The sequence below is a fragment of the Pteropus medius genome, unplaced genomic scaffold (genome assembly GCF_902729225.1).
Source record: "Pteropus medius unplaced genomic scaffold, Ma_sr-lr_union100, whole genome shotgun sequence".
Lineage (NCBI taxonomy): Eukaryota > Metazoa > Chordata > Mammalia > Chiroptera > Pteropodidae > Pteropus > Pteropus medius.
This window is the reverse complement of record NW_024353909.1, coordinates 2,152,123-2,178,196: the sequence shown is the minus strand read 5'-3', so window position 1 is coordinate 2,178,196 and position 26,074 is coordinate 2,152,123.

Here is a 26,074-nt window from a genome sequence, read left to right as displayed (position 1 = left end):
AGTGGAGGTTAAGGCCACACACTATTTATGTATACTCCCTGATAGTTGTACATTATTTTATTTTCTCAACATAAGAGAGTTTAGTTTAGAAACTCAAATTCGATTTCTAGAAGCTTGCACCTGTAGCCTAGGTTTTCTTGAGTACAGATACGAGAGACTGGAAATAGAAAGAAAGGAACGAATCATGTCACAGGAGAACTCAGAGTTACCAGGCAAGGCTGGGCCTGACAGAATGTGGCTGTAGGTGATGGCCAATGTTCACTCTGATCCCGCATTCTTATGTGAAAGAGTCATATTAAACTCCCCAAATTACGAGGTGATGTAATCACCTGTTATGGAAATAATACTTATTAAAACCGACTAGTTATTAAATAGGTTTACAACCAGTTATTGTTAAAATTTCTGTTCAAGTGCAAAGCCTTTTCCCAGATTTTTTTTTTTTTGCTTTTTACATACCATTTTATATCAGTAACATTAAGTGTTTTCCCTCTCATGCGAAAATGACCTATGTTCATGAAGTCTCCCATTATTTCTCATTTGATGAAATCTTTTACACTTATAACATATATGCATATATATGTATAACATACATATACAATGTCAGAAAGCACTTTCGATTTTTCTCCTATATTCCCGTAGGATGATGTAGGGAACCTCATGTCAAAAATCCTCACTTTAGAACAATAAATAAATAAACCAGCCACAGTCTTCCTGAGGCTGGCCAACTCTAGCATAAGTAATTCAAGCGGCTGAGAGATGCCAGATAAATTTGATTACTATAAAAGATGGGAATATGTTTCTTTCCTTTGAGAATTCACAAAAAGGGGTCAAAACAAAGCAATGCTGAAAGCGAACAATTTCATTTCGCCTGCAATTCAAGGCGAAAATTCAAAGGCAATTTTGAGGAACATTTTATCACAATTTTATAGACCCTCATTTCCTGCACACATCACAATCTTTAATTTCTGAAAGAGGAAGGCAAGAAAAGGGGCAGTGGGGGGGGGAGAGGTTGAGGAGGCTGAGACCAACTGTGAGGGGCTTTTTTTTCTTCTTCTTTAAGATATAAATGCAGATATTTATAAAGCAGTGAGAGATTTGTAAATCTTTCTTCAAAGCTGAACCTACTGCTGGGATTGTGATTTGCTAAAAGCTGCTATAGGCATACTCCAAAACTCAGCAGGGTCATCCCTCCCCTTCCAAAAAAAAATAAAAGAAGCGGGGGAAGAAAAAGCCACTCTGATTTGTAGCGTCTCGACAGACATGAGTTTGAGAAAACTGTTTTCATTTTACAACCTCTCTTTGAATCATATATTTTTTCTTTTCCAAATACACAAAAAGAAAATTTAAAACTCAATACTTTGCTTCCTATCCTGTTGTCTAATTGACTTTCCTTGATGCTTTTTGAAAATGGCAGGTCATTTCCCAAAGATAAGCTGGTAGGTGGTCCTTTGGAAGGTCACAGTTCAAGAACAAATGCAACAGCCAAGATCCAAAGGGTACAGTGACTGCCTCCACTTCCCACCCTCAGGTCTCATTTGGTATTGTAAAGGGTGAGGTTGGTTAGCAGGGAGCACGAAGATACGGCTTCCAGTTCCAATCTTGCTAATAACTTCACATGTGATCTCAGGGGAAAGCCACATACCCGCCCTCATTTCCTAGAGGGAATAATAAATAAAAGTCCTACTGGCTTCCTAGGGTTGTAAGGATAACAGAAAACAGCAAGAGGAAAGTACTTTGCTCATTTTGAATACTGATGCATCCTCAAGACCCAGAAAGTGTCTGGGGCAGAGGAGGTAGTGAATAAATACTTGTTAACAAAAGAATAAATGCAGTTTGGAAAGCATGAGCCATGAAATTCAGAGTAAAACTATACTAGTGGATACTAAAGTTTGGAAAGCATGAGCCATGAAATTCAGAGTAAAACTATACTAGTGGATACTAACTCAATGATGGATAGTGCTATGAACCTGCTATCTCTAAGAAGGCATTGGACTGGCTTAGGATATAGCAGCGTTTCTTTCTCGTTGGGGAAGTTAACTTCTACTCCCTGTACCCACCTCTCATCCCAATCTCATGCCTTAACACACTTATCATCTGTACTCAAAGGACTCAAAAGGCTGCAGAGCCTAGTGGGACTTCAGGGAACATGGCCCATTTGGAAATATGGCATAGTGATCTTACATTATTCTCTAAATAGATATATTATTTTCAGAAAGAACTGGGTAAAAATAATTTTTCTATGGGGAGGGAAAGTAGTTTTAAAAAGGAAAAGAAAAAGAAAATAGCAGAAAAAGAAAATCCTTCGGCAAGTCACTGTTTTCCAAACTGAGCCAGGAACTGCTGCTAACCAGGAGGGAATGTAACTTCGCCAAGCAGTGTTGGTGACCTTCTGCATGTCTGGCAATCTTGTCTTCTGGGGGAGATTCTTGGGACGCCCTGGCACTGTTCAGTCCTGACATAAATTCCCATTAAGAACAAAGAACTACAGTAAATGGAGGAACTAGGTTTGACAATTGAATCAATATGTAATATAAAAATCCAAGATGGTTTAATTTAAAGTTAAAGGCTCTGTATACAGCACAGTGCTATATATAGTATATATAAGGTGTACATAATGGTCACATATTTATATCCTTGAAGAAACCTACTTTTAAAAATGCTAGTCCTTAGAATGAATGAATGAGTGAGTGAATGAATGAATTCAAATGCTAGTCCCTGATTCAGTGATTAAAACTGATTAAACAAATCAATCAATATCTACGAATAACCATAGATCTATAATGAAATTTGAAATTCTATAGTATTTGCTATCTTGAGCTTTCCATCCTAAGGAGCAATCACATTCGTGCGCATGTCAAGAGATCCTCCACCAACTATACATTTGGTTTTCCTCATACATCAACTAAGAGGAAACACAGCGCAAACTGTATACAATAGTCATTTGAAGGAGCTGCCACCTACTTACATCCCAGCCAACAGAAATAGGTAAATACATTAACCATGTATGAAAGAGGAATTTTTAACGAATCATTCAGATACACACAAAACAAAAATAACTGTAATGGTGATAACTTTGCTTTTTCTTACCAATAATATTTTGCAGGTAGACGGTAGTTAGTTATGTTATTTCCACGGGTATTTAATTTAAAATGTAGAATGGTATAAACATGTAGTCTGTAACACAACTGGGGTCCATTAGGGATGACAAATGCCCTTCATTTATTCATTCATTCATTCATTTAACAAGTATTTTGCTAGTGCTGCTTGTCTGCTGAGGATACCACAGTGAATAAGAGAACTGTGGTCCCACAGAGCTTATAGTCTAATGCTAGAGATGAATAAACAAGTAATTAATTCAATAGTGTGATAAATGTAATGAAAGGGGATACGAGTACTTGGAGACCAGTGAGAGGGTGATCTCTCAGATCGTCGTTTTCTCCCCTAACGTTTAAGAAGAGAAACTGAGACCAGAAAGGGGGCAGTCAGTTGCCCAAGATGATACGAAGAGATTGTGTTAGCAAAGGGAAGAGTAAAGAAGTGGGAATGTGACCCAGCAAAATGGACACATTTCAGAAGATCTGCTTTCCTAAGAGGAGCCACCTCAAATCCATTTTAGAAGCAAATGAGATACAAACAACTTTTAAAACCATAGATGGTTTGTCCTTACATTAACGCCTTACATTAAAGAACAAGTAATTTTTTATTGTACCACATGAGTTTGTTATTTTTTTCAATAACCTTTAAGCAGTCTGAGTGTAACTCTGGAGACAATGAACTGAAGAGTTTACTCATATCTGAAAAAGTGGATGTACAGATTGGTTTAAAGGGTTCAAATCTCCACATCCTAGAAGGCCTGTAGATCTGTAACTCACACTATAAAGAAGTTACATGAGCTCCATCATGTCATATCCATGTCTCAAAAGAGTCATCTATTTATGTAGGAAATACTCGACCCTTATAAAGTGGTGCTTCTTTATTTACATATTAAATTCTTGTATTTCAAAGAGAACTCTTATCGTGAAATATGATAGAGATGTAATCTCTACCAAAATTCTAAGGGAGTTTTAAAAAATTCCTTCAAAGGGTATTGGAAGTTTATATATAAAACCTTTTAAGATGGAGAACACGTTATTGTGTGAAGCACTAAAGATGCTAACACAGGGCATCAGTGTGAAGTCATAATGTCAGATATGTAAACATCAGACTGCTGGTCACTTCTTTTTTAAAGTCAGGCTTACTGAAGTATAACTTACATGGAATACAATCCACTCTTTTTAGTGTACTATGTTATGAATTTTGTCAAATGCATAGTCGGGTAACCAACACCACAACCAGGATACTGAAAAGTTCCATTACTCCCCTCAAAGCCCCTGTACTTTTAGTCAACTCTTCCCCCACCTGCCCCAGCCCCAGTCCTTGACAACCATTAATCTGTTCTCTTACCCTATAGGTTTGCTTTTTCCAGGATGCCATTAAATGGAATCAACAGTATGGATATTTTTGAGTCTGGCTTCCTTCATTTAGCATAACACATTTGAAATTCATCTACGTTGTTTCAAACATGAGTAGTTCATTCCTTTTTATTGCTGAGTAGTATTCCATTGTATGAATATACCACTGTTTATTCATTCACCAGTTGAAGGACATCTGGACTGTTTCCAATTTGGGCGATTAGGAATAAAGCCACTTTATAAACGTGCATAAACAGATTTTGTATAAACAGAAGTTTTAATTTCTCTCAGGCAAATCTCTAAAAGTAGCTTTTCTGGGTTATATGTATGTGCATATTTAACTTTTTAAGAAGCTACTACACTGCTTTCCAAAGTGGCTGTACCATTTTGCATTCTACCAGCATGTGTGACAGTTTGGTCACTGATTGAATTTAAGAAGCTAAGGGACTGGTAAGCAAAATGAGTTAAAGGTGTTTGAGGAAAATACTAGGCCCTGATATTCAAACCTACGGGAATATTTTAAATAATTATATCAATAGGAAGAATAACAATCAATAAAAGAAGATTAGCACTTAAACTATAGTTCTGTATAATATGGACTGAGCTAACACTTAACTGCATTCATGATTCTTTAGGTGAGAATCTTTTTAGGAGTCACAAAATCTATTACACCGAAGCTTTGTCATTATTAAATAGAGCCTTGTCTTAGCTTATACTACTTGTTACCTCCTCTTCCCCTCACTTTTACTCCTCTTGTCCAAATCTCAGGAATCTTAAAGATCCAGTTTATATACCATCTTCTCTTGATGCATTTGGGGCAACAATAACCAATTCCTTCTCTGAATTTCTACATCTCTTATAATTTCTCATAATTTATAACTTCCTTATATATCTCATGGTTTATGTTCTACTAATGACATGTATGCTCATTTTTCCTCCTTGGAAATCATAAGCTTCCTATATTAAGGCTGTCAAAAAAGACCAACTCATCTGTACCACCTCTAAGCCAGTCTAGGTCTATGTATGCCAGATTATTTTGGTAGTTAAAGTGCCCATCATGTTCAAGGTCAAAAGCCGCTATAAATATCCAGAAAGATAAAGAAATATATGACTCCAGAGTTAAGTCAGATCCACTTGGATAGTCAATGCATATAAGTCAAGTTACTTATGTTTAAATTTTCCAAAGTGTATCTGACTAAGCTGAATTCAACTGGAGAAATTTCCACTTGATCTCCAGATAATTGTCTAAAAGGAATTAGAAGACATCATCACACACTACTGTTGGTACTCCAACCAACCAAGAGACTCTGTCAAGAAAGCTCATCTGTTTTCACAAGGAAAGATGTATCCATCAAAAGAAGTCAACTACTTTGGAAGGGTTAGGGAAGACTAATAATTCCATGAATTAAAAGTCATGTAGAAAGCTTAATGTAAAGGCCTGAATCCTAAGAAAGTGAAGAACATTGCCCATACATTTTATCTGCATTTCTTCTTCACTAGGTCTAGAAAAACACATAAACTGCTTTCACTGTAGTTCCAACTGAGCTTGCTTTCTGGTCTCTCAGATACCACCTCACTGCTACTGAGTCTGTGACAGCATTATTGGGAAATGTCATAGCTGAACCCCAAACAGCTTTACTGGAGTCTTTTTTTAAATCTCAGAAAATCACCTTTCATACCTTTATTTAAAACTGTGATCTTGAGCTAAGCTGTTGTACTTGACTGTGTCCCTTTAACCTAGAGAACTCGCTGCCAAAAAATATTATTGAGGCCAACAGCTTAATAAGTTTTATAGAAGATTAAATATTTATATGAATAAAAACAGCACCTGCAGCGACACCAGGAAGGATAAAATTACAAGGGCTATGAAATCTTCATGCTTCAGGGCATAAATTGCTTACCAGCTGGATGAGGTGGTTTTCTTCATGGAACAACATTGCACTGTTAATGTGTCTTCCCGAGAAGTATCTCAATGCTGACTACTTTAAGGACCAAAGACTCTAAAAGAAGGACCGCTTAGCTCTTGGTATGTGCCCAGCTCAAGGCTGTTCAGGATTTTAGGAAATGAACATGATGTTATACCAATCTGAAGTACAAAAACAATGATACAAGAGAGAGGCCAACAGCTCCAATGAAAATGAATAGGAATAAGATGGGATTAAATTATAAAAGATGAAAGGGCCCATGAGCAAAAATGGTCCCTAACTTTGATGACCATTATAGAATCTGCACAGTAAAGAGCTGAGGACCCCAAACCTTGATGTTAAGACAAAACAAGAAAGGAGGTAATCGGCCAACTACTTAGGCTAAAACTTTTCTTTCTTTAGTATTTTCACAAAGTAGAAATGGAATGCGAATATTGTTAAGACCTTATTCTTCCCATCTTGCTAGAGCAAAGGGCAAATTTGACAATAGAGGAAAACAATAGGGAAAATATAAAGAAATGAGAAAAATCAGGAGAAACTAAAAGCATATGTGCACCAATTTTTAGATGCCAGATTTCCCTTCTCCCAGCACCAACTAGATAGTGACATTTACATATGACTCTTTATTCCTTATGGATTACAGAAACAAAAGTAAATATCAATTAATCCACTTCATAAATAAAATATTCAACAAAGAGTAGTATCCAGTCGGCAAAGGATGCTAATAGGTTAATAACTTGTTAGCTTTATTGAAAATTCACTTGACTTCACAAGTTTAGATAATGCAATGTGCACAAACATTCTATAGTTACTAATACGACTTGATGCACAGTTGCATAATTAGTTGCTTTCTACAGAAGGATTGTTTAAGAAACAGCAATGGGCTCCAGGAAGATGCTCATGTGCAAAATAGTGTTTGGAAGTGCATGATGGGTGGCCCTCAAAATGACTAAATGAACAAAGGGCTCCTGTGGATTTTAATAACAATGATCCACTTATGAATCATAAATCAAATGGGAGCTTTCTTACAGTTCATAGATTTCTAGGATTTCTGGGGAGAATACTCCGGCAAAGCAGCATGTTATCAGCCAGAATTAACCATATTTGCTCACATTCTTAAAAAATAGTGTTTTGTGCTCTGGATAGTTACTGGCAGGGACTAGTAAAGGTGCAACAGTGTGGAAGGAGAGAATGGGGCTGAGCTAAATTGGGGCCTGTGATGTGTCTTTTAGAATCCAGAGTGTCGCACAGACATAGCCAGAGCTGAGAAGAGCTGAGAACTGCAGGCTGATAAAGATGAGCCATCACAACCTAAGCCAGATACCTGGTTGGGATCAACAGGAGCCGTTTCTTATTTTTAGAAAAAGGCTTTAATTTAATGCATATTTTCTTTGCTGAAAAGGAAATAGTGATATTAACAAATTGGTTTTATTTCTAACCTGGCAGGCTGCCTGCAGTGAAATGTAAATACATGTACATGGGAGCCAGGATTAGCATTTACTGAAGAAAAAGAGTAGTCAATATTTTAATGAGAAAGTCTAAGGAAGCAATTGCATGAAACACACTCCGATGTCACAGGGGAGCTTTTTAAGTTAAGCCAACTAGTTCCAAATTACTACTTTTCTCAGCTTTCCTTTAAGGGAAGTTTAGACTTACTTAAAAAAAATACAACTGTGGCATTTAGTCTTAAATATCATAAAATAGCTGTAATATTCATCTCTATAAATACATACATTAACCTATATACATCTCTCTCATTACATATATAGAAAAAGAATGTCTGACAGGCCATTCTTTGGTTAAATGGCCCATTTAACAGTGTCATCCTTCTGCTTTTTTCAAAGACAGAAATATTAGGTCAAGAAAATTGATACTACCCAAGAACGGGGATAGATTTGAAGGGGGAAATGAATGATAGGAAATATGGGTAACAAAAGCAAATAAAAATCAATGATATTAAGGACAGAGTTGTGTAAATAGGACAGGTTCAGATAACAGATAAAAATCTATTAGAAAAACACTATCTGTCACATAATTTCTCATGTGGCACTCTTAGGAGGCATATTTCTATCTTAGAATTTAATTTTATCAAGAATTAGAAAAAGAGGAATGAACAAGAACAGTCTGGGAACAGATGAGTATGGTAAACCTAAAAGATAAATAAAAGACCTAAAGTATCATCAATATCTGAGAAATAATTATTTATGTTTAAATGAAATCAAATGACTCTAGGTGTAGAAGACTTGTACTTTAACACTTCTGAACTTCAGGGTATCCGATAGAACCAACTACTTTAACAACACATGTTAAAACAGTATTTCCTATATTCTCATGAGTGCTATCAAAAACATTTTATGTTTGACAAATATTTAAGTATTTTATGCTCTTAAATTAACCAAATTTTACCTTACCCTTCAAAACTCAGTACCAACATCAAATAATAAAGGTAAGAACAGAAATTAGTAAAATAAAAATAAAAAATCATAGAAAATGATCAACAAAGCCAAAAGTTATTTTTGAAAATAATCATAAAATTGATAAATACATGAGCCAGAATTAAAAAAAGAAAATACATATGATCAATATTAAGATTCTGTAGACATTGAAATGATTATAAGAAAACCCTTATAATTATTTTACATTTATAATTATATACTTCTATAAATATGAGGTATCTGTATATCTAAAAGAAATCATTACACAAGAAATCTAGAACTGTATGTACCAAAATATTCAAAGCAAAATTATGTTTTTTTAGATAAAAACATAGTTTTTAATCAATAGAGTTTAAAAACATGATGAATTACCACAAAGGCCTATGGTACAGTTGAGAAATGTATAAAATACATTTACAAGCAACAACATACATGAATCTTGGACATATAATATTGAGTGAAAATTTGTCACTTGCATCAGTCTATATTCAGTATGATATCATTTTTATAGCACTCAAAAAATTTAAAAATCTAAACAATATATTGTTTAATTCAACACATATATTAAATAAAACTGTTTTTTGAAAGGCAAGGGATTAGTGAGCACAATATTCAGGATAGTGGTCATCTCTAAGCCTTATCATAGGCTAAGGCTTAGGGAAGGTACATACAGGTAGATATCAGGGCCCTGATAGTGTTCCTACTCTTAAGCTGGGTCTTACATTTATGGGTATTCATTTCAGAATTATGCTTTATAACACACATATAATACACATTTCATTTATATGTATTAAATATTACTGATAAAATAGTTGCAAAAATAATCAAATCATATACATAGAGTAAACAGAAAGAGATCTCATATTTCTGTCAAATGACCCCTCCCATCCTCATCATCAACAAATGAGAAACTCCTCAGGGCCTCATGGTCTATGGACCTAGGAGATCAGAAGACTAGGTGCTGTCTCTACATAGCTGCAGTGTTATGAGGAACTGAAACATTTACACAAAGACCTATCCACTAACCCATCTGCCATCCATTCAGAGATACTAAGTACAGAAAGAAAGAAAAAAAAAGAGGATGAGGCAGTATGACATCTCCCTGGGAAACACCATCCTCAAAACTGAAGTATTGAAGTAAGGACAGAACAGGGAACACAAGAGTGTATGCTGGGAATTTGAGGGGGATTTTTATGTATTCCATTTGAACAAAGATTTAGATCTTTTGGTGTTTAGCTCTCTAGATGATGCTCCCTGAAAAGTAGGAGGTATGCACCTTAATATATCCTCCATACATAGATGCAAGAGAAAATCCATTCATCACACAAGAGGGCAGACATAAGAACAAATCCCTAAGTCTGCTGACAAACATCAAACAAACCATCTATGAAAGACTACTGCAGAAGAAGGGAACAAAAACATCCCACAAACTTAGAGGAAGATCATTGCCTTTGAAAATATTATACTTGAGGAAATCAGAAGTCTTACCCAAATGTAAATTCCTTGAAGGCAGAGATCAAGTCTTACTACTTTAAGTAAACCAAGTTTACTATTGCTTTTTTTTAGTATAAGGCAGTGCCTGACATAAAGTAAACATATGATGACTATTTAAAAAATAAACCATTTAACACCTGCAATAGAAAGCAAAACAAACCTCTTGTAAAAGGTACAGAAAACTATAAGAAATAAAAAATGAAAAAGTAACAATAAAGAAAGATGAATGAGATAAAAAGAGACTATATGTAACCAAATGTATATTGGCAGAATACAAATCCACATTAAAGGCAGTAAATAACAGAATAATAATGTAGAAAAAACATAGTGTAACATTTCAAGGGGGATCACAAATCAATTGGAAGATATGAAACACTGTAATGTTACATTAATTTCCAATTTAATTGGCCAAGAAAGCAACACAGTCAGAAATAGATATGGTTCAGAATAAATTCCATGGTCCATAATGGGAATACAGTGAATTGTAAAGATGATCTTAAATTTGCTCACTCCCTGCATCTATAACATTGCAATATGACAAATAAGAACTAGTCTATTTCTCCATCTCTTGAATCTGGGATGGTCAGATGACTTTCTTTGACCAATGAAAACTTAGCATCACCTCAGTGATGCTAAGCATCACATCACAGAGGCTTGAAAGGTAATTGTGCATTGGGGTTTGCCCTAGCTTGCTACTTTAGTAACGCTCAAACGTGATTCCAATTGACCTGCCAGCTGACTGCAGTGACATGACTGTGCACATGTGAGACTTACAGAAGAACTGCCTGGCTGAGCCCAGCCCAAACTACTGGCCTACAGAATCATGAGCTCCTTATACCTGGATGTTATCATCACTTGGAAAGAACTGGAACTAATTATGTGTTAAGAGGGAATGTTTCAGACTTATGAGACTCTGCTGGTTCTCAAGCCAAAGACAGTTCCATTAAAGCCGTGTCCTCATGAGAAGGCTGGGGAAGGAGACGAAGGAAGCAAAGTGAGTACCCAAGTAACCTCAAGCAGGTTAACTTTGAAGTACAACCTTTAGCTTTATGGTTTCCGGAAAGCCCATTTACCAAAACTTCACTAAAAGACAGAGGAAAAAATAAGAAGAAAATTATCGTAGGGGAAAGAGTAAATATGAAGGTTAGAGATGGAGTTTATCATTCATTCATTCATCATTCATTTAAAAAATATATTCTTATTGAGTGTCTAGAATGTGCTGGGCTTTGGACTATATACTCAGGTGTAGAGTAGTGAACAGTTCCTGCTTCATAGAACTTACTCTTTTAACATCTAGATCATTGGGACTCCTGAAAAGATGAGGATAAATGGAAGAAAACTAATAATTTAAGCTATAATAGATGGAAACACTCATCAACTGAAAAAATTCCAGTGACTATAGATGAAAAGGATGGTTATTATCAAAGTAAACCACTACCTAGCTGCATCCTGTTAAAATTTTTGAGTTATAAGAATAAAGTCTCTCAAATATCCAGGCATGGAAAAAAACAATAACACACACACACACACACACACACACACACACACACACATTAACCACATTTTAAAAAATCAGTCTTGCCTCAGACTTCTCCTTTGATGCAGAAATCAATACGACAAAATTACAGAATTCTGAGGTGAAATGGTGCAACTGAAGAATTGTATACCGAAGCAAAGGACAGAAAAATATCTTCATAAATGTATGAACTTAGAAAGCATACCCACTATGCATCCTTCTTGAAAAATTATCTAAAGCCATACTCAAACTCACTGAGAGATTAAGAGGACAAAAATAAGAAAGATAAGATGTATAATGATCCTAATTGGAAATAATGAAACCAGTTAAATATAGAAATAACAAAATAATTACAGTAAATCTATTTTAAAGCTAAATAGAAATCATAAACATTCTTGAAAACTAAGGCATATTCTGCAAGAATAATGATTTAATTAAACTAACATCACTTCTAAAATCTGAGATTATAATTAACAAAGGCCAAGGGATAAGGGCTAGGGGAGAGCAGTGGTATCTGTGTGTGAGTGGGAAGTGTGCTAAAGTCTGCCATTTAACTAGAAGATGTAAAAATGCTCTTCCCCCTCAAATTTGACAGAGATATATAAGTTTTGGAAAACTTCAATGAAAATAGAATTAAATACCATACATACGCTCTATAAAATATTAACAAAGAATGGTATAGTCTGTATGTCCAAAGATAGAAAAGAATGGGAAAAAGAATTACCCAAGGAATCAAAAAAAAAACATGATGAAAAAGTAAGGTTAATATTTTGTTTATAACAATATTTGTAAATGGCTTAAACTTCTCTATGAGAAGACAAAAAAGTAGAGTCACAAAAGAAAATCCAATTATTACAAAAAATACATCTAGTACAAATGAGTACAAAAGGGATGAGCAAAAATATGAGCAAAAATATATTAAAGGGATACAAATAAAAATAGAATTTTAATATTAATATTAGAAAAATTCAAGGCAAAACACATTAAATGTTATTATATTTTATATTAAGGAAGTACAATTCAATGCAAATATACAATGCTTATTTATCAAATAATACTGCACTGTCAGAATGCATATATATCTATAGATAAGAGTTAAAGAAAAATAAGAACAAATTAATAAAAGGCTTCAACATCTCTCACAGTTGGTCAAAGAAGATCAAAGAAGACAAAAATTGAACTATAATGTAGAAGGGCTTGATAATACAATTAGTAAGATTAAATCTCCTACTCTAAATAAAATAACTCTCATCTGCAGTGCCCACGGAGTCCTTCCCAAACATGATCTTATATACTCTTCCATAACAATTATGTCAATGAAATTCAAGTAAAACTCATTGCAGGTATATTTCAGAGACAACTATATAAAATTAGAAATTAATAATAACAGATGAAATCTTAAAATTCAACCACTTTAAAATGTATAATTATTTTTTAAAAAAATTTTAGGTCATAGAGGATATCAAAATACTACTTTAGGTCATTATAAAATAAATAAAATGTAAATACTACATATCACAAGTTATATGATGCAGCTAAAATGGAAATCATATAAAAACTCAGTTTTAAAGATTTTTATTAGTCAATAAAAAAAGATAAATGAACCAAACATGAAATTTAAAAAACTAGTAAGAAAATAGAAAATCTTGGACATAGTAAATAAATTTAACAGCTAGTTTTTCAAAACTACCTCTGGTAAAGCAAATCAAGATAAAGGTATCTCTTATTAAGAATGAGAAAAATGAGTTAATGATAGATTTATATGATTATTTTTTAAATTGTAACAGAATATTTTATATACATTTACATTAATAAATTTAACTTCTAGGTGAATTGATATTTCAACAGGGAAATACCAAAGTTGATTTAACGAGAGAGAGAAAACAACCTAAAAATGTTAATAACCTTGAAAGGAAATTAGAGGTTTCAAAGAATTTATCCCTTAAAATGACCTAGACACAGACATATTCACATTTAAAAGGAGGGGGTGGCACTCCCTGCTATTTAAACTGTTTCAGAGCATGGTGTGGGGGTAGGAGGGCTAGAGAGGATGGGGAAACCTTATTAATTAATATTATGAGGCTACAATCTCCCTAGTTCAAAAAATTAACAAAAATGTCACAAAAGAAATTTACAGATATAACTTAGGCATTATATGCAGAAACTCTAAATAAAATGTTACCGTGACTTAGGGAGGCTTATTTCTGGTATGCAAGGATAAATCTACGTTAGAAAATCTGCCAATAAAGAGAGAGATACACTATGTTCTCCAATGGAATATTATAGAGATGCCAAGTCTACTCCAATCAGTTATAACATCCAATCATCATCAAAATCCAGCACAGAAAAACAAATACAATAGCCAAAAACATTTCGAAAGAGAACACAGGCAATTTCATATTACCAAATAAAATACCAAAATTACTAAAATCACATAAACATTGCAGCACTGATACAGGAAATTATTTACATTAGTAAAATTAGAAACAACCTACATATTCACTGTTCAGTAGGAATGGGTAAAACTTCTTTATGCTACGCCCATGTAACTGAATACTATGCAGTTACATTGTAGAAGATCATGGAAGGATATTCAACTCTTATTGGTAATTGGGAGTAAAACTTCACAAATAAACTAATTTTTTTTAAAGGGATGCAATCTAATCACAGGGATATAAAACTTAAAAGATATATACTAAATATAAACAAAGGATATTTTTCCATAATGGGATTAAATGATTTCTAATTGTACTGCTTGGTTGCTTCAACATTTCCCAAATTTTCAAAACAAATTTATTGCCATTGTTTTCTTAAATATTATTATTAAAGGTCAAATCCTCTAAAATCCAGCATTCTATTAATGTAAGTATGCTTATACATGACTGAAATTCATATGAAATATATATAAAAGAAATCTGTGCTCTGTACCAATGGCGAGCATCTGGATATGACTCACCAAAAAAATTACTATATGTCTGAAGGAAGTATTAAAACAAATAGCCCAGCACTGCAGTGATTGCATAGAACTGTACATATTCGCTCTGTGCACTGGACAGGAATTTTTCATTTCATACATCATTTACAACTTGCTGCAGTGATTCTGCGAAATCAGTCCATACCATTAGCACACACAAAGAGAAACGCCCGATGTTCTCCTTGTTGGAAAATTCAAGTGTTTGGGGCTTCGATATGCACAAATGTCAGTATTCCATCTAAGCAGATGTTGCTCTGATAACCAGGATGAGGGCACCAGGTGACCACAGATAGGGATCAAATATCTGGGCTCAAGCACATTGACTTTTTAACTCCAAGCTTAGCTTGTGTTTGTAAATATACTTAATTTTAAAAACTACTTGAAATAAATGAAAACAAAATGGTGAAAGTCATAAGCAAATTCTTCCAGAGGAGTTTATTTTTTTTAATGGGAACCAGCTCTGATTTCTAAAATATTTTATCAAGGTATTTGATACAAACCACCTGGTTTACTCAACACTTCATCAAATGAAGGTCTGATGCATTCACCTAAGGAAAGTCCCTGCCCTTTCTTAATAGTGTCGCTATTTTCAAATCACTGCATGGAGGAATATATTTCCCCAGCAATACAAAATCTTCCCTTGTATACTTCAGGCCAGAGAAGGATGTTTTGCTGTACAAGGAAATGCTCAGGGTCAGAGGTGTCCTGGGACAGCAAAGGAGCTTAGGAATGGCAAATGTCAACTTGGTTCTGCTACCAACATGTCTCAACACTCAAGCTCTCCTTCTCTTCCCTTTTACTTTATGTAGGAAAACTCCAACCACAATTTTGTGCTGAGTGCATCTGCCATATCCTCAAATCTAGCCATAGCCATGGAAGTCAATTCCAAGAAACCAATGAATTCCAAACAACATCCTATTTCACTAGTCTGTGGACTTTCCTGTCATTGTGTTTCATTCATTTCTAGAACAATGGGGATCCTGAGTAACACTCAGTCTCAACAAGGAATTCATCTATGAGCCACAAACATGACTCTCACTAAGACTAGTCATAACTAACCACTGAGATGATCAAAGCTCGTGACTTAAAATGACAACACCTTCCTGAGAGATTACTGATTATCCCTACCTACACACCAACAGAATCTTTAGCAATAGGACTCATTTTTAGTTGGTGACTACATCTTATTTTGCAAAGGGCATCAAAACTCTGGTAACAAAAGTTGAATTCATGTTGGAATATCAGGAAAAAAATAATAGGAGCTTGAGAAGTAAAGTCACCGATGTTTAGGTTGCTCATTTTTATGTCGCACATATTCCAAATCATTATGCCTAAGAAATCAGAGAATACTCTCCCCATTGAAATCAACTTTCAACTACTTTGGGTAAAACAAAGTACTCTGAAGATGACTGCATGGGTAATTTTAGGGCATCCTAATCGGAATGTGTATACATACCAAGGTAAGAGTTCTTCTTTGATTAATTCTTCATTTGTTCACAGAAGAATTCAAGAAATCCAGAAGCCTGTAAATTAAAAAAAGAAAAAGAAAAAGAAAAAGCTTGATTTAAGGAAAATATCCAGAAAATAGCAACGGAAAAGATCAAGAAAAACTAAAACTGGTCATATGTGTGCTTGGCTAAACATGAGGCATTCTGAGTGGGAAGTTGATAAAAATCTGCAATCCACAGGGGTCACGGCCAGAATGAACAATGGCTGCTTCAAGACATCTCAAAATGCAAGCACTGTTTCCAATCGAAAAGAAAGCCTGTGTACTATGATTCATTGCCCTTCTCTCCCCAAAAGAGTTAGAAGACGGTAATGGAAGTTCAATTCACATTAAGTAAGAAATTACTAATGATGGATAGATTTTAATTTATTAGTAGTTTAAGCGCTTATTTAAGAAAAGACTGAAAGGAATTTGTGGTTTTCTCACAGGTCTCAATCTGGGTAAAGCACAAAGTGGAAAACAGCAAATTTGTTCTGCAAAAATAATTAGAGAAGAGTTCTAAGTTGAGGATAAAATTCAGTGGTAGGAGTACATTGTATAAATTTGCCTAACCATAACACAAAATTTTAATATAAAAAAAAAAAAAACAATCTAAAACGATATCCCTTTTTGACAAAAGATTTGAATTTAAGTGTACCTTGGCCTCATTTGTGTTTCTATGGGGAGAATAAGGTCTTTAGATATTGTGTGGAAACTAGCACGGCTCACATATCGCTGCCAGCATCATGCAAACAGGATACTATGAAGCACAGGTAAAAAATACAGTATGCAAAAAGCAAGTGCCAAGGAAGAAACAGAAAGTCCAGAAACACAGCAAGAATAGCAGAAGAGAAAAGTGACTGCAAATGTCTTAGTTATTCTACACAATATTAGTCCAGAATTAGACAGTGGGTTTCTGGTCTTACGGGAGAGAATAATCTATTATTTATTTTTAATATTTAAGTAGGGAAATAAAAGTTCAGACAGTCAAAGATGGTAGAAAATGGTTCCCAAACCATCTTGCCATTATTCACAGACTAAAATGGGTATGTGAATTAGGAGAGCATGGAAGATAAAGACATTTTAATTGAAAATAACTTGTTTTGGAAGAGTGATGGTTTGGACAATGACTTAAGAATCAAGGTAGAAGTGTCTTGCCAAATGAATGAAGCAGGACTAGAGTAAATTTATAAATTAAAATATGAATCTTTAAAGGGTTGTTTTATTAAAATCATAGTTACTAAAAACATGGAAAGGATAAGATTTAAAAGGGTGGGAATAACCAGAAATGTGTAGAGAATGAAGTTTAATTTAGAATAGTCAGAAGTCTGGAGCAAACCCAGCCTTGGGCTCTGGTTAGTGTTCTTAAACCATTATAAAGATGAAAACACCTTAACAAATATTATTTAGCCTTTAAAAAAAAAAAAGAAAGAAATCCTGCCATTTGCGATACCCTTTGTGAATCTAGGAAACATTATGCTATTTGAAATAAACTAGTCGCAGAAGGACAAATACTACATGATTCCACTTATATAAGGTATATAACATAGGGAAACTCATAGAAGTAGAGAATGAAATGGTATATGCCAGGGACTAGGGAGAGAGAAAAATAGGGATTGTTTTTCAATAGACATAAATTTTCTATTATGGAAGATGAAGAAATTCTAGAGATCTGCGATACAACATAGTACCTACGTTGGTCTTGTGCACTTTAAAATATGTTAAGAGTCTAGATGTCATGATAAGTGTTCTTATGAGAAAAGAAGACACACAAAATAATCCAAGGAAATTTTTGGAAGTGATGGATATGTTTAGTTCCTTGGTTGTGGTGATGCTATCATGGGTATATGCATACGTCCAAACTCGTTAAGACGCATATATTAAATGTATGCATTTTTTGTGTATCAATAATATCTCAATAAAGTTTTAAAAAAAGAAAACACCTTGCTAAATGCTAAGCCTAGTTAGTATTATCTTATTTAAGCACTCTCAGATAGGAGGTGCCCTATTACAGGTAACTGATCCTGTTCTCCGGAAAATATCCAAGGCTTCCCTCCATGTATAAACTGCACTCAGAATGGAGGATTTTAGTCATAAGGCACACTGTTACTTTAAAGAGAGAATGCTCTAAATGCAGAAATCCTTTGGAAGAAAATTCTAATTTACTTCGTTTGGAATGGTCATAAAGAATGTCACCTATACAGTTCATAATTCGTCAGTTCTATACACTGATTTTTTTAAAAAAAGGTAAATTGCATGACTTTTGGAAACAGACTATACTCTAGAGAGTTCCAGTATTTTTACTGTCACAGGTGTCTTTTATTATAATTTTGTCTAGTAAACAAATGGTATTTATTAAAATGTTGTTCCAGTTTGAAACCACCAAGGATGTATATTATGGGTGAGTGATTGCCATTAGGCTTGTAAAATGTTAAAAGTAGCTCAAAGCTCACAGTTACTTCCTTGTCAGGCTTCTAGTGGCTGAGCAGAGGGGACAGCAGGGTGTATATATGTGTGTATATATGTGTGGCTGAGGTGCTAACCACTGATAAAATCTAATCAGAGTCTCTAGCTACTGTACAACCTTTTGAAAATATGTAGATATGATCTGACTTAATAAACATGTCGTTTTGTTTTCTGAAGTGACTTACATCATATTCGCACTGTGCCAAATTCCCTGGGTAATTTTACAACCTTTTACTAAAACCAAAACCTAAAAATGACAATAGAGGTAACTATGCAACATGTTTCAGAGATTTTAAGCGACCCAACTCCTCCCTTTGCATCAGAGAAAGAGAGAGAGCAGCACACCATTGAGCCTCAGAGGATCCAGAAGAGGGGTTGGCCAACTTTTCTTTCAAAGGCCAGATAGTAAATTTTCCTCTTTGTGGATCATATGCCACAGCTACACAATTCTGGCCTTGTATCAGGACAACGGCAGCTGTGTTTCAATAGAACTTCATTTACACAAACAAGAAGTGGACTAGATATGGCCCACAGGCTATAGTTTGCTGACCTCTGCTCATTATTAGTAGTGATTATTAGAGGCCCATTATCAACAGTGATTATTTCCACTATATTTTGATAAGGCTTATATATGTGTGGGAATGTATGATGATATGAATTTTAGAAGAGAATGAAGATATAGAAACAAAAGGAAAATAAGATGAAGGCCTGTACAGTTACTAAATAGCTTTGAGCATCTTAGAAGTCAAAGCAAAGAGAGCATGCTGGGTTGTGGTGGGCAGAATGGCTCTTCGAAGATATCAGTGTCCTACTCCCAGAACCCATAAATATATTAGGTTACATGGCAAGGGGAGATTTAAGGCTACAAATGGAATTAAGGTAGCTAATCAGCTGATCTTAAAGAAATTATCCTGAATTACATGGGTAGGCCCCATGTAATCACAAGGTCCTTTATATGTGGAAGAAGGAGACAGAGAGCTGGAATCATGACAAAGACTGGACTCGCTGTTGCGGGCTGTGAAGATGGCAGGGGGCCATGAGCCAAGGGATGCAGGCAACCTCTAGAAGATGGAAATGGCAAGAAAATGAATTTTCCTTTAAAACCTCAAGAAAGGAATGCAGCCCATCACCTTGATTTTAGCCAAGTGAGACTCATCTCAGACTTCTGATCTCCAGAACTGTAAGATAATTAATGTGTGTTGTTTTAATCCACTAACTCTATGATAATTTGTTACAGCAGCCATAGGAAATTAATACATTACTCCATAACATAAAGTAGAAGTTTCTCCATGGCTCTTTATAATGAGTGCATTATATAACAAAGTGGATTTTATACTCAGCGAGATGCCCACAACGAATAGAACAGCAACTTCCCTGTATTTCTTCCTTGGAATGACCCTTAAATAGGATGACGGCCAGGAGCAAATCATGGCAGAGCAAATGCTCTTCTATAAGAGTCAATGGATGAGATCCAGGTATGTCATTCTCTAAGAATCTGGCTTAATGATAAGATCAAACTTAGAATACCTACAGCAATGTTTTTTGAAGCATGGGATATTACATGTCAAGAGAAAATGTGTGTTTGCATATGTGTAGAGAAAGACAGCTTAAACAAGATTAATCAGTTGTCTTTAAGTCAAACTTCTCTGAATCTTTAATATGCTATGTGAATCTCCAAGAGCATAATTATATATTCAAACCTTTCTAGCTATGGATCTTGTTTCTTTTCTAGGAGTATCATGAGTATAGTATCTTGCATATCTCATTTTTGAGAACATTGACCTACAGAGGTAGACAAACTCGATAGACTCTTAGGGAATTCTTGCATGTTCTCCAGGGGTTAAGGAAACTAATGCCTCATGCACTTAAGTGACTGGCCTCTAGAGCTGCTCAGAGTGAATAATACACAAGGGTCTCGGCTTCTCGTCCATGCTGCAAGCATCCAAGCTGAGCCTTGCATCTGTTCAGGATGAGCTTCAGGGCTCCCTCTCAGCAGGGTGTGTCTGATGTACTAACTCCTAGTACTAACTATAGAAGTGGGCATCGCTGTGCCCACTAGAATAACTATTAAGTTTGTAGCACACAGTTCTGGCTTCAAAACCCTTTCTTTAGGAGAGTCTCAAAGTCTATGGCCTTACCACAAAGGGAGGGAATATAACACAGCCAATTTGTTCTGGGTGTCTTGGCCTTGCCTACCCTCTGTTCATCGCCCTTGCCAGAAGACAGACAGCCTGTTTGCACACCTCTGGAAAGGAGAAGTTTAATTTTTGCATCTCTATTTAGAGAAAAAACTGGGAAGTTATAAAAGACATACACTACCTTTTCAAGTTGTATTTTTTTTATGGTAATGGGTTTCCAAAATTCGGGATCTTTTATTAATAAATTTGTACTGTGTTGTTAAATGTCAAGAAATGAAATCTAAGCTATAAAATGACCCCATAGTGTATTGTCTGTTTATGTACAAAAGAAAGAGAAATAGCATTACTCGAAAGATCTAGTAACTGTTAATATTAAAGATCACTCTTTTTTTAGCTCCCAAATTTTTACAATATGCATAGTTTTGTCTTTAAGACAATGAGGCTTCTTTTCCCATTAAAAATCCTAAATCCACAAGAGAACATGTACATTTCACAGGACATGTGAAACTCTGGCAAAGTTTAGTGTGTTTAATGTGAATCAACCCATTCAAAATGATCCAAGAAATATTTGCCAAGTATTTGATGATGGTTATTTCAAGACATAATAAATTAAACCTAGAAGCTCAAGTTTAGGAAAGGTTATCTTGATGAAACTGCATTTCTTTCAATTCAAAATATCAAAATAAGATCTAGTTACTTGAAAACTTTAAGGATGTATTTCACTATTGTGCATACGACCATGATTTCACACTAAATGTCTTGAGAACAGAACGATTTTAGGATGCCCCAAGAGTTCTAAATTTACTCAAGACATCCCCAGGCGTCAGCCTCATGGTCCTATAGGTTGATTTCCTGGGGTCACTGATTTTGCAGCATGTCTGAGCTGCAAGGTCAAGGTAAAGAATGGTGAGAGGGGACACAGTAGGTACATTTTCTGATCTAACAAGTTACAGAGCAGGCTAGGTGCCATGCAGATGCTTTGTTGGCTGTGGAAGAATTAGACCTATCTCCCCCTGCCCCTCCCTCATTTGCTCAGCATCTAACCAGCTGCCTCACTTTGACATGGAGCTAAGAGGATGGGGAGTCAGAGAGAGATGGCAGCTCCCTGAGAAAGCCGGAACAGGAGTTCCATGTTATAAGTCAGATGGAATAAATGAAATTCTGAGAATTTCCTGGGGGTTTTAATTTTCTTAAGAAACCATGGAAAACATGACTATGAAGTTTTGTTAGCAAAGCTACCCAGCTCTGAAAACATTCAGTATTTAAGAAGCATAAACAAGGTTTTTGCATCCATTCAACAGTTTCAAGCGAGAATTGCAAACTCTTAGATCTATTTGCACCTTAGCATCCATGTGCAGGTTAGGTACATTAAGGTTTCAGTGATTACCAGCTAACACTATGTGGTCCGCTAGTAACCTGCTTAAAGCAGCTACCTAAGCACCTCATTTCAAATCAGTTCTGCACCAGACATAACTCTGAGCTTCAAACCACTCAAAAGATTTTTAAGAATTTGCTTCATATCTTGCAAAGATGAACTTGCAAACTATCTTCCACCTTGTGGTAATTGTTTGCAAAGATGGCTACAGTGATTCCTCTTATCCCTTTAGAACACATGCCCCATTGCAATGTGATTCTCCAGCTTCCCATCAAGAAGTAGTTTTTATTTCTCCACCCCTTGAATCTGGTCTTAGCCATATGACTTTTTTAGCCAATGGAATATTTGCAATGTGATACAAGCAGAGTCTTAATAAAAACTTGTGCGTTGGGACTTTTCCTTTTTTGGCTGCCACAAGGTGAACATGCCCCTGCTAGATGCTGGAGACATGTGGTCCAGCTGACAGCTAGAGAGTGAGGTTATCTCAGACCATTCCAGCCATCCACCCCGGGTATGGTCAGCAGCACTGCCCAGCAGAACCCAGCCCAAATCATTGACTTAAAGACTGGTGAGCAAATTAAATGGCTGTTGTTTTAAGCCTCAGTGGTTTGGGTTTATAACTTATCAATATATAACTGACATATAGACCCATCTTTCCCCTGTGTTAGACTAAACATTGTAAAAAGAAAAGCGCAGAAGAAAATGTCCATAAGCAATTAAAGATTTCCCAGTTGTTCACCAACACAGGTTATGTGGGGTCTCTCACTTATCAAACACAAATTGGAGTGGGTTCTTACTGCTGCTACTGTTCTTGTTATATAGCTTAGTCAATCAAAACAAGTGTTCTCCAAAAATGATCCTGGTGGTATTAGCTTGCTATTTTCTAGGAATTAGTCTAGAAAAATCTGCTAAGTCAGCAAACGTCAAGAAGCTCTATCATCTTCCTCCATAATTAAATTAAAAAGCCCAAAGCTTGGATAAAACCAAGTATTGTAGTACTTCTATCAAAATATTGATGGACCTCCATACTGTTCTCCATGGTGGCTGTACCAATTATTCATGGTAGCCAGGACATGGAAGCAACTGAAGTGTCCTGTGATAGAAGATTGGGTAAAGAAGCTGTGGTACATATACACAATGGAATATTACTCAGCCATAAGAAGAGATGAAATATTGTCATTTGCAACAACATGGATAGACCTCGAGATAATCATGTTAAGTGAAAAAAGCCAGACAGATAAAGTTGAAAACCACATCATTTCACTTATATGTGGGATATAAACCTAAAAGCAACAAATGAAAGGACAAACAAACAGAGACTCATGAACAAGGACAATAGACTAGTGGTTACCAGAGGAGGAGAGAGGTAGACGGGGTAAAAGGAGTCAAATATGTGGTGACAGAAAGAAATCTAATTATGGTGGGGTGAACACATAATGCAATATATATATATATATATATATATATATATGCCTTACTGTTAAATTGTACACCTGAAACTTACTGGATTTCGTTAAACAATGTCACCATAAAAATTAATTAATTAATTAATTAAAATAATTAATGTTAAATTTAAATTTTTTTTAAATAATTAAAAAACATTGATAGAAGGGGCCCAATGAGTTTAAATATTACTATTCATAAAAGACTAATATTACCTCAAATCGTGAAGGTGTAAAAGTTAAGATTACAGGCTTTTGAACAGAAAGAAAAAAGATAAAGATTTAGATCCTGACTCTACCACAGATGGACACCTGAGTATTAAATATAGTTATAATCATAGCTAACATTTACAAGTGTTTATAATATACCCAATATTATACCTAATAATAAGTATCACGTAACTCTTATATTAAGTCTATGGGATAGAGTCTGTTAACATTCCCATTTTACAATGAGGCTTAGAGAGACCGAGTGACTTCCCAAGAAAACACACCTGCTATGTGGTTAAGCCTGGATCTGAATGCAGGTGGTAGGAGTCCGGAGAACATCTTCTATACCATTTTGACATGCTCTCTCTCAAGTTCTGCAGCCAAGTCACTCATTCTTCATAAATTTTTCATTTATTGAGTAATTGATTCATTGATTCCGTCATTCCAAAAATATTTAAGGAGCACCTCTTATAAGCAAGGGATCTGAAGTACTGGAGAATCGATGGTAATGTGGTCCCAGCCTTAATAGGGTTTCAAGTTTAGTGAGTAAAGGGATTATAATCGAAATAACAGCCTCTCCTTGTATCAGCACACTTGCACCTTATTTTTAGACCGACCTTTTCCTATCGATGATCCACATCACTCCTTTGCCTAGAATCCTCCTGGATTCTGGTAGTTTTAAAATATATACACACAAACTATTCAACATTTCTCCTTTCAAGAAGTGGAACTTAACTCTCTTGAGGGTGGGCTGGACTTATTGACTCACTTCTAATGAATAGAATGTGGTAAAAGTGACAGTGTGTAAGGCAGGCATAGGCGGTGGAGAGGAGGTGGGAACACTTTCTGGAAACTTAAGGAGTTTAATTTTTAAGAGATTACTGGAGATCAATGTAATCTTCAAATGGGAAGCTACAGACCCCATGGATCAGTCTGGGAGTTGCATTACATTCTTTTTATATGAATGAATCCAGCCATATGTATAGCCAAATCCCAACTAAACTTGGCTTCTATGTTATCTCTTAATTATGGCAATTCTAGAATGTGGAGGGGAAAAAGGAAGGAATTAAATGAAGATTTAAAGGCGGTAACTAGTTTTAAAGGGTCAGAAGATTTCAACACAGTAACAAAGGTCTCCTCTCTATATGTAAATATTAGTGGTACATCATGCAGCTTTATTCACTCTTGAAATCATTACAACAGAATCACAGATTGACATGGGAAATGGCCAAGTCCATAGGCAAATTGGGAAGTATGGAACTGTCTCACCCAACCTCTGTATATTGTTAATTGCAATAATTAGTCTTCCCTGGGAAAAAGTAATTACTACCATTCCTCAATTGAATTACAATGCCATATCTTTGTCCAAGTGCAAATACTTTGGGATCTATATGCTAGAGTTCACAATGGAACACTTTACCTGTCCGATTTTAAGAGGGGATGTGAATTAGACTAGGTATTTTTTTAGGTGAAAATTTCAATAAAAATATGCCATTTCATTTCCAGAGCATCAGTATTTAATTTTCTAATTATTCCTGGCATAAAAGAAATGAAGTTAATATACGATCTAGGCAGAAAGGCAAGCTGACTGAACTCCGAATGAAAAAATGTTTTGAATTATATAAATAGTTTTATACTATGCCATTTTATTTTGGCTGGCAAACAATAAGATTCTTAACATGTGAAATTAGACCCATTGAAGAAACTAAAGAGGATTTCAGATGAATGCCAAGTTGTTCAGCAAGAAATCACAAAATTTTTGGCAAGAGTTACAATTCTCTTGAGCACTCCACAGGTCTCAGAAAGTAAAGTTAGCAGTAACTACTCAGCAATCAGGAATCATAAGAAGGACTTCTACAAGGACAGAGAGCCCTGGAGCTCTATCAGCTTATAATAAATAGCATTTCAAAAGTAGCACTTTTCAGAGATAATATATAAATATTTTAAGTAGTGAAGCCTAGGTGTGGGCTACTTTTTCCTGTACCATGTCCAGAAAATCTGCACATACACATCAAATTCTGTATCTAGGGAATCTGTTTTATTGTGATGTTTGCATTTTTAAACAATGTGCCTGACCTATTTGGGGGTTAATATAACTAAATGGAGCCTATTTGCTGTTTATTATTTATAAAAGATTCACTTTGGATTAGGCCTTCTCAAGA